Here is a 10037-nt window from a genome sequence, read left to right on the forward strand (position 1 = left end):
TGTACAACAACGACTTACAACCACCACTTAGAACCACCTCTTACAACCATGACTTGCATCCACGACTTACAACCACAACTTACAACCACGACCTACAACCACAACTTACAACCACCACTTACCACCACGACCTACAACCACCGCTTGCAACCACAATTTCCAATCACCACTTACACGACTTACAACGACGACCTACAACCACCACTTACACGACAAACAACCACCACTTACACGACTTACAACCACCACATACAACCACCACTTACACGACTTACAACAACCACATACAACCACCACTTACACGACTTACAATCACCACATACAACCACCACCACTTACAACTACCACCACTTACCTAACCAAACCTAACTTAACCTAACCTAACTTAACCTAACTTATCCCTAACCTAACCCCCGAAAAACTAACCAAACCTAACCCAGCCAAACCTAACCTAACCTAACTAAACCTAATCAAACCTAACCTAACCCAAACTAGCCAAACCTAACCTAACCAAACCTAACCAAACCTAATCTAACCAAACCTAACCTATCCTAGCCTAACCTAACTAAACCTAATAAAATCTAACCTAACCTAACCCAACCTAGCCAAACCTAACCTAACCAAACCTAACCAAACCTAATCTAACCAAACCTAACCTAAGCAATCCTGACCTAACCAAACCTAACTTAACAAAATTGAACCTAACCTAAACGTAACCACAACCTAACCGAGCCCCTAACCTAACAAAACATAACCTGACCATAACTTAATCTAACCTAACCTAAAACAAACTTAACCTAACCTAACCAAACCCAATCCAACCTAGCCTAACAAAACATAACCAATCTAACCTAACCTAACCACGTAACCTAACCCAACCCTAACCTAACCTAACCACGTAACCCAACCCTAACCTAACCTAACCACGTAACGCAACCCTAACCTAACCTAACCACCACTTACAACCACGACTCACAACCACCAGTTACAACAGACTTAAAACAAAGACTTACAACCACCACTTACAACCACGACTTACAACCACCACTGACAACCACAACTTAGAACCACGACTTACAGCCACCACTTACACGACTTACAACAACGACTTACAACCACCACTTGCAACCACGACTCAATCACTATTTACAACTACGATTTACAACCACCACTTACAACCACGACTCAACCACCATTTACAACTACGACTTACAACCACCACTTACAACTACGACTCCTAACTACGACTTACAACCACGAATTACAACTTACAACCACTATTTCCAACCACTACTTACACGATTTACAACCACGACTTACCACCACCACTTACACTTTAAACAATTACTTACAACCACCACTTACAACCACCACCTAAAACCCCGACTTATAACCATCACTTACAACAACGACTTACAACCACCACTTACACAACTTTCAACCAAAACTCACGACGTACAACGACCACTTACAACCACGACTTACAACCACCACTTAGAACCACCTCTTACCACCTCTTACTACTACCATTTACAACCACCACTTACAACCACATCTTACAACCACGACAAACAACCACGACGTACAACCACCACTTAAAGCCACCACTTACAACAACGACTGACAACCACAACTTACACGAGTTAAAACTACAACTTACAACCACCATTTACAACCACGACTCAGAACCAACATTTAAAACCACGACTTTCAAACACCGGCTACATCCACGACCTATAACCAATATTTCCAACCCCACTTACACAACTTACAACCACCACTGAATCGACTTACAACCACGACTCACAACCACTACTTACAACCACCACTTACAACCACCACTTACAACCACCACTTACAACCACTACTTACAACCACGGTTCACAACCACGACTTACAACCACCACTTATAGGCATAACTTACAACCACGACTTACAACCACCACATAAATTACGATTTACAACCATTACTTATAACCACGACTTACAACCACCACTTACACGACTTACAACCACGACTCACAATCACCGTTTATAACTGACTTACAACCATCATTTCCAACCACCTTTTCCAACCACCCCTTACAACCACTACTTACAACCACCATCTACAACTACCACTTATAACCAGCACTTACAGCCATCATTTACACCCACCATTTAAACCACGAAGAAAATGGTAAATCAAATTTGGAGTATAAAAAATATAATTAAACAGGGAAATAGCTGAATACTTCCTCACCAAGTCAAGTCCCAGGACAAAATAAAGTGACAGCCAATCTGAGTCAGAGCTGATTCCATGCATTAGAATGGTCATTACTTTCCACTCTGAAGTAGAAACGTTTCCGAAATGTGAGATATTTCATTTTATTCACGAAAGAATTTATACAGATAACATTTACTACATATTTTCCTAAATATTGGGACTTGCCTGCTTTCTAAATTCAATTTTTCAGAGAAAATTTTATAATAAAATTTCTAATATCCGTTTATATGTGTATACACACACACACACACACACACACACACACACACACACACACACACACACACACACACACACACACACACACACACACATATATATATATATATATATATATATATATATATATATATATACATATATATGACGTAAGTGGAGTAGAAAACACAGGAGTCTTAGTCTTGAGTTTATTCCTGACTAGTTTCGCAGGTATGCTTTTTGGATCAAAGGCTTTAACAAGGGTGATGCAAACAAGGTTATCATATCAAAACAACAGAGCAAGACTCGCAGTAATGTATTTAAACTGGAAAAATTTAGATTTAAGAAGGAAATAGGCAAGAATTGGTTTACTAATAGGGTGGTCAACGAATGGAATAGACTTAGTAACCTTGTAGTCAGCGCTGAAACTATCAGTTGTTTTAAGAAACGGTTAGGCAACTTCATGGATGGGCGATGGCAGGTGGTGATGGATATGGAGCTGCCTAGTGTAGGCCTTGAGGTCTCTTGCAGTCTCCTTTATTCTTATGTTCTTATGTAAGGGAGGTGGCCAGCGAAGGCACGCACCCAACCTCATCCATTTCATTCCCATCCTCGACCCTCCTTTACCTCTTTGTTTAGCTCCTCATGGATGAGGGGTCATCCCTGTCCCTCACCCACTGTTCGGGTCATAAGCAATGCAGTAAGGTACAGCACATCTGCAATAGGACCAACAACTTCATTTACAAGGCGATCCTCCCTACTTGTCCCCTCGGGTCAAAATAGAGAAAACAAGAAACCCTTTCGCGCTGAGTTAGTTTATTTTTCCATATTCAGCTATTTTCCATTCTCTCCTATCTTTTGCAATCTCTACTTCCATGTTCAATGGACGGTCCCCTTTTACTCAAGACCCTCTTTACTCAATCATTCATCTTAATATCGGTCTTCTCCTATAGTTCACTCCATCCACCTCTGCCTTCCATACTCTTTTTGCTCGTCTTTCCTCGGGTGTCCGAAACCATCCCAGCATTCCTTCATCTTCCCCTGCTGCCAGGTCACACTCCACCCCCACTCTTCACTACCTTCCTCACCAACTCATTTTCTACTCTGTCCATCCGTGTAACACCCACTATTTATGGTGATTTCTGATCAAGAAATAAGATATATGTTCAACCCCTCAGTATAATATGCATAAGAAAAAACAAGGCATCAGAATGACATCGTTAACATTCAGGTTCTACACAAAATAAACCTAGAACAAGAAGGCAAATATACCTTCAACTCATGCACATAACTTGTAACTAGTCAGTACAGTGTATTGTAGAATTAATATCAGATTTTCAATTTTGATATATGTACTCCTTACCATGCATATATTTTTCTTGCCCTTGCTGTTGGTCTTTGAATAATTGAGACCAAACAATGGCGGTCACCTATCCCAGCTTCGTGATTCCGTGACGTCACGGCACGGGAAGATCCCACTTCTCCTTTTTCCCATCCGCACTTCCTCATCATCCCTCTGACGTCATTCTTCCCGAAACTCATCAGTTTTCCTCCTACGAAATCCAGGAAACTGTGGACTCTCAGTGAAGCTCTCACAGTATCTTACGCGATACGGAGATTTTGCCAGTGATGGGGATGTGGGACACAGGACAGAGGAAATATTCTATGGTACATACCCGCTTCTCAGTTCTCAGGTTCTTATTTTTCCCCGGTGTCACAAATTGAGGCATTTATGGTGATTTCTGATAAAGAAATAAAATGTATGCTCAACACTTCGGTACAACAAACAGCTAATCAGGTATAGCGTATTGCAGAGCTGACACTAAATGTTGAAATGATATATCTACTCCCTACAATATAATTCTTGGTTCCCACTGGGGTAAGTTTACCCCCTGATTGAAAGTAGTTCCCACACTAGATAATGACGAAACTGAGACCAAACATGGATGATCATCCATCCCAGGCTAATGATAAGTGACGTCAGGAGAGGGAACCCTCCTAAGGTCTCGGAACATCCTCCCATTCCTTAACACCTCACGAACATCGCCTGACCATCGACGCAGCGTTACTCCCTTGCAGGATCTTCTTCAGTGTCGATTCCTTCCAGAAACGAGAACACTGCGGTGGATACGGTGCTCTTCTCTCGTTACTCTGGGAAGAACAGAGACAGTGGCCAGATGTGTAAGATTTCCTCAGACCTCTGTTGTACACTAACTCCCCTTCCTTGTAGCTTTTCGTGATGTAGATGATACAGAGACTAGTTCGGTCTGTTCTAAAATGTGTATCACCCATTCATCATTACTCTGCACAACACGCCACACACGACACCTCTTTCCCCTGGAATGTTATTCCTTTCAATTAGCTTCAGTGTGCCCTGGAAAAGAGAAAAACGTCCCTAATATGACTCGCTCGTTGATTGACGATCTTAGGAAGCGTCTTAATTCTCCCCATCAGTTATAGTTATTGCGAATGTTTAATCGTTGTACTACTTTTCCGTTCTTTAAAATGTGTAGGTAAGATCTTTTCGATGAGGTGCTTATAATACGTTTCGCAGTGCGGCCCCGCATAACCGGTGATCGAAAACGGGGCGGATAATACGGTATGTTAAAATGCTGCCGTGCACGAGGTGGACGAAAACAACCCATCGACTCTCGCCTCACCCTCATCCACTGACCTCCGTAATACTGCGCCCTCATTCTTACGGGAATCCCAGCTTGGCACTAGACGTTCAAACCAGTTACTGATTTCCTCTCCCATTTCTTAACTCATTTTCTCCTTCCTCTTACCTCCATTTATTGAAGATATTTTTCCGCGTGGGATCTTCAGAATATGTATTTGTATATGTATGTATGTATGTATGTATATATACATACATATATATATATATATATATATATATATACATACACACACACACATACACACATACACACACACACACACACACACGCACACACACACACACACACACACACACACACACACACACACACACACACACACACACACACACACACACACACACACACACACACACACACACACACACACTTTTCTTCATTTTCTTTAACAATCTCCAGTCCCATGCCCACTGTCCTCGCCTTTACTTCCCGCACAATCCCCTTCATGTACACATTGGACAGCCATGGCGACATGACACAGCCCTGTCACAGTCCCATCTTTACCTCAAACCACTCGCTCTCTCCATCCCCATTCCAACATAGGCTCTACTACTCTCGTAAAAACTCTTGACTGCCTTTAACAGATTTCCCCAAATCCTCTATATTCAAAATCCCCCACAGTGCTTTCCTGTCTACTCTGTCATAAGCCTTTTCTAAACCCATAAATGCCCAAAAAACATCTTTACCTTTTCCAAGCTTTCTCACGTATCTGCCTTACCGCAAAAATCTGACCCATGTAACATTTACCTTTCCTAAACCCACGCTGTTCTTCATCAATTACCCCTTTCATCCCTCTCATAATCCTTTCAATCAAAACTCTCCCATAAGCCTTCCCAATTATACTAAACAAAATGAAATCTCTGAAACTATTACTCTTACATTTGTCTTTTCCCTTGTAAAGCGGAACTATACAGGCACTCTTCCAGTCCTCTGTCACTCTACCCTCCCTTAGATACACACTAAACAACCTCAATAGCCAGTCCACTATTACTGCACCTCCCTTCGTCAGACACTCTGCATGACACCCATCTAATCCAGGAGCCTTACCTATTCTCATCATTTTTAGAGCTACTTGTCCCACACCTTTTCTTATTTCTCTTCTATTTTCCTCTCCCATCACTCATTTTCTTAGTGCCTCCCACTACTACCACCAATCCCTCCCTGTCCTCCTCCACATTCAACATCTCTCTACAACACTTTGCCCATATTTCCCTTGCTGCCTCCTTTTACTTTAAGGTCTGTTCTTCCGCGCCTTTTACCTTTTCTTCTCTACTTGATTCATCTCCCTTTACTCTTTTGCTTTCCTTTCAAAACATTATTTTATTGTTTTCATAATTTTCTGTCGTACTCCTCCCCCGGTTTATACCTGCCCTCTTTTTTGTCTCCTTTATCTTTTGTTTTGCTTCTCTTCTTTTTTCTTTATATTTCTCATATTTTTCTCTTATCCCTCTTTGTGACCAGTCCCTGAATGACCGTTTCCAATATTCTACTACCTTCTTCCCCTCATCATCCTACCACTCACTACCCTTCGTTATATTCCCTCTCATCCTTCTCGTTCCACATACAGTCTTTGCACACCTTGTCACTTCCTCCTTAAAACACCCCCGTTCCTCTTCTACGCCAAGTTCCACTTTATCCTATACCACTTCCCAGGCTTTTCTCAGCTTCCCCTTGTACTCCTGCTCCTTTTCTTTCTTACTTAAACAGTTTGCTCTAAGCACTTCCCTACCTTCTGTCCTTTTCCTCTTTCTCCATCCATCCTCCATTCTCAATTACCTTCCACCAAAAGAGTATATGATATTCCTCCACTCTCTCCCCTCAGAACATGTACTGCACATTCAAAACTCTTCCTACCTTTCCCCCGGGTACCACTATATAGTCCACTTAAGCCCTATTTACCACCCTTCCATCTACCATCCTCTCCAATGTCTACTTATGCTTGACTTTTTTTTATTCCAAAACATTATGTTAGCTATCACCAACTATCTTTCTAGACACCTCTCCACCATCAACTCTCCAATACGATTTTTTCGTGGTACTCCACACTTCCCAACCACTTCTTCTATTGATCCATCTCCTGCTCTAGCATTGAAATCTCCCAATACTACTACATTGACGTGTCCTCCTACACCCTCTATACATTCATTTAAGTCTATAAAAAAACTCCCTTTCAACTATACTCTTCTCACTACTAGGCCAATATGCCTTTAGAAAGACCCACATCTCCCTTCCCAATTTCACCTTCATTCACATTAACCTTGAAGAAATCTCTTTCCACTCCACCATACACGTACCTATCTCTTCACTTAATAGTATAGCCACCCCATCTCTCCCTCGTCCTTTCTTCATTCCTTACACACAAAACAAATAAGTCCTCAAAACAAGAAGGAAAAAAATCATTACCTTCGTGTCTCACGGGATATGATTCTTTTACACCCTCATGACGTCATATGATGGGAAATTTGGTTTACGAAATCTATCCTCGTCTTTTTCCTTAATCTAGAGGACAACAAGAACAGGTGGGAAAACGGAACGAAATATAAGTAGGGAGCTGCAGGTGTGTGCAGTTCAGAACGCAGTGTACACTACAGTGAACAGAGTGGAGTGTAGAATCCCACTGGTGTAGACTGAAAAATTAAGGTTAGTGTTTGAGCATGTCGAGGAACGCGATAACCGACTGGATAAGAGTACCACCGTCTGGAGCCGATAACCCAGAAGCAGATGGTCCAAATCTGATAGTCAGCGACGCGTGACAAGAGAAAGAGGGGGGTTTCCACGGTCTAACGGATTCGTCGAACGCTGTTCGACAGACACGTGTTTAAAGTGATGTGTGAACGTGTGAACGGGGTATTTGGTTGTCGAACACGTTGGTTAAACCCCAAATATCCCGTTCACACATCACTTTAAACACGTGTCTGTCGAACCGCGTTCGACGAACCGTCTTGAATCCTATCAGTTTCGACAAAGACTTTCATGCGTAGCCACCTCCCACAACAGATAAAGGCTAAAATAGTGAAAACAAAAAAAAAATCGAGGGTGTATTTAGGCCAAAGGAACAAAAAAAAACCAATTGGTAGAGAAAAAGTATGGGCAAACACCTTGCTGGTACTCATTTTTTCTAGATCATTTATTATATAATTGGAAATATTTTCTTGGAAGATCTAGACACAGATATGTCGTACTGTAAATACCCTCATGTGCCTGTTTGTTAGCACTGTCTAATTATTATTCCCTAGGTGCTGACCCTCCTCCACGATGCACATTCTAACCTATGGACCTTGTTCATCTCTTGTGTGTGAAAATAAGAAATAATGTGATATGTAATGGGAGACCTTCATGCCAACTTCAAAACTCTTATAGGAAAATCAAACTATAGTAGAGAAAGCCACAAGAGGCTCTTTCACTGCGCAGGGTGGAGGGTCTAGCAGAGGCCATTGCGAATGCGGATGGCAATGAGAGAATCAAACAGCAGAAGGGAGTCGGGGCTGGGGGCGGGGGGGTAAGACCCTAGGAGAGCCACCGTGACATCACCTGTCGACAGACTATTTTCATCCCACAGGCTTTGTAATTGGTGAAAACGTTTTTGCGCGAGTCGCGCAGTACTTGTTTAGAAGAAAAGTGACCAATTATGAAATCGATGTGGCTGACCTATGCAAAAACACTCTACTCCTGTAGAGCGTAGATCAGGTGAAAGGGTGACTTAAGGAAAGCCTTCATCAGCAGTGGGACGAAAGAAGAGGAGACCGATAATCATTTATCGTTACCTATTTTTTTTTCTTTTTTCAGAAAACAAACGAGTCATGATGAAGAACTTGGCTCTAGTCCTCCTCCATCTAGTCATCTTCCTTATAGGGTCGTCCTTGAGTTACCCTTCAAAGCCATGCCCTCCAGACAACTTCGACAGAGTAAATGTGACCTTGGAAGACATCAGAAGGACCTCCAGTTTAGGTCTTGACCTCTTCAAGAAAATCAAGACTCGAGTCCCGGGGAAGAATATGTTCTTTTCCTCCTATAGTATTTGAAATGCCCTCGCCATCGCCTACTTCGGGGCTGAAGGGAAGACCTTGGATGAGCTGCAAAACGTCCTGAGACTCGGGAAAAAAGACAAAGGATACAAGACTAAGAAACTCCTCTCGGCCGAGTAAGTGTCGTGATTTGTATGACTCTGTGGATGCAGTTACACATACACGTTTCAGACTTGCAGCTACAAACACACGCACACACACACACACACACACACACACACACACGCACACACACGCACACACACACACATTTCAAAATTTCCCAGCACAATGATTAATTAAAAAATTCAGCTGATGGAATTAAGCGTTGTTTCCTGCATTGGGCCGCTTGATGTTGGTTGTGTACCATAGGCTATATTTGTTGTTATGGTAATGATCTTGTGATCTGGCAGGTTCATTGTATCAACTGAATAGTCATGAATCAGTTCATCATTATCTGTCATGACAATGTCAAAGATGTTATTGCCCCTTGTAGGGGCCCTGATATACCGGTTCAGGGTGAATTCATTGGCGAGTTGTAGAAGGGCCTCAGCTTGTATCCACATGAGAAACTGTAATGTTATAACACATTTGTAAATGTACACTTTAAACCCACAATCAGGGAAATAATATCAGAAGGAAAACTGTATATTTCGACTACTATCTGCTGAAGAGGACTACAGATAGAAGTCGAAATACAGTTTTCCTCTACTTCTGATACTACTTCTCCGATACTGGGTTTAAATTGTATCTGCTTGTTTGATGAGCCGTCATTAATTACCAGTTCAGTAATGAGAAATCTAAATCTCCTATTAATATAATAGTGGGCGTTGAGGCTGGGAAATTCTGCAGTATGTTCATAAGTTTCTTTATAAACTCCATGCACAT

The 10037-nt window shown here is 41.9% G+C and overlaps 1 protein-coding gene across 1 annotated transcript in view; it reads left to right on the forward strand.

Moving 5' to 3' along the window:
* The first annotated feature begins 7673 nt into the window (after positions 1 to 7673).
* LOC143029101 (serine protease inhibitor-like) overlaps positions 7674 to 10037 on the forward strand; it is a 5794-nt gene continuing 3430 nt past the window's right edge. The window contains exons 1-2 of the mRNA XM_076191529.1: positions 7674 to 7785; positions 8932 to 9286. The gene's annotated coding sequence lies outside the window, so the exon portion shown is untranslated. The remainder of the gene's footprint in view (positions 7786 to 8931; positions 9287 to 10037) is intronic.

This window comes from Oratosquilla oratoria, chromosome 10 (assembly GCF_046742065.1).
Source record: "Oratosquilla oratoria isolate Oo_2021 chromosome 10, ASM4674206v1, whole genome shotgun sequence".
Taxonomy (NCBI): domain Eukaryota; kingdom Metazoa; phylum Arthropoda; class Malacostraca; order Stomatopoda; family Squillidae; genus Oratosquilla; species Oratosquilla oratoria.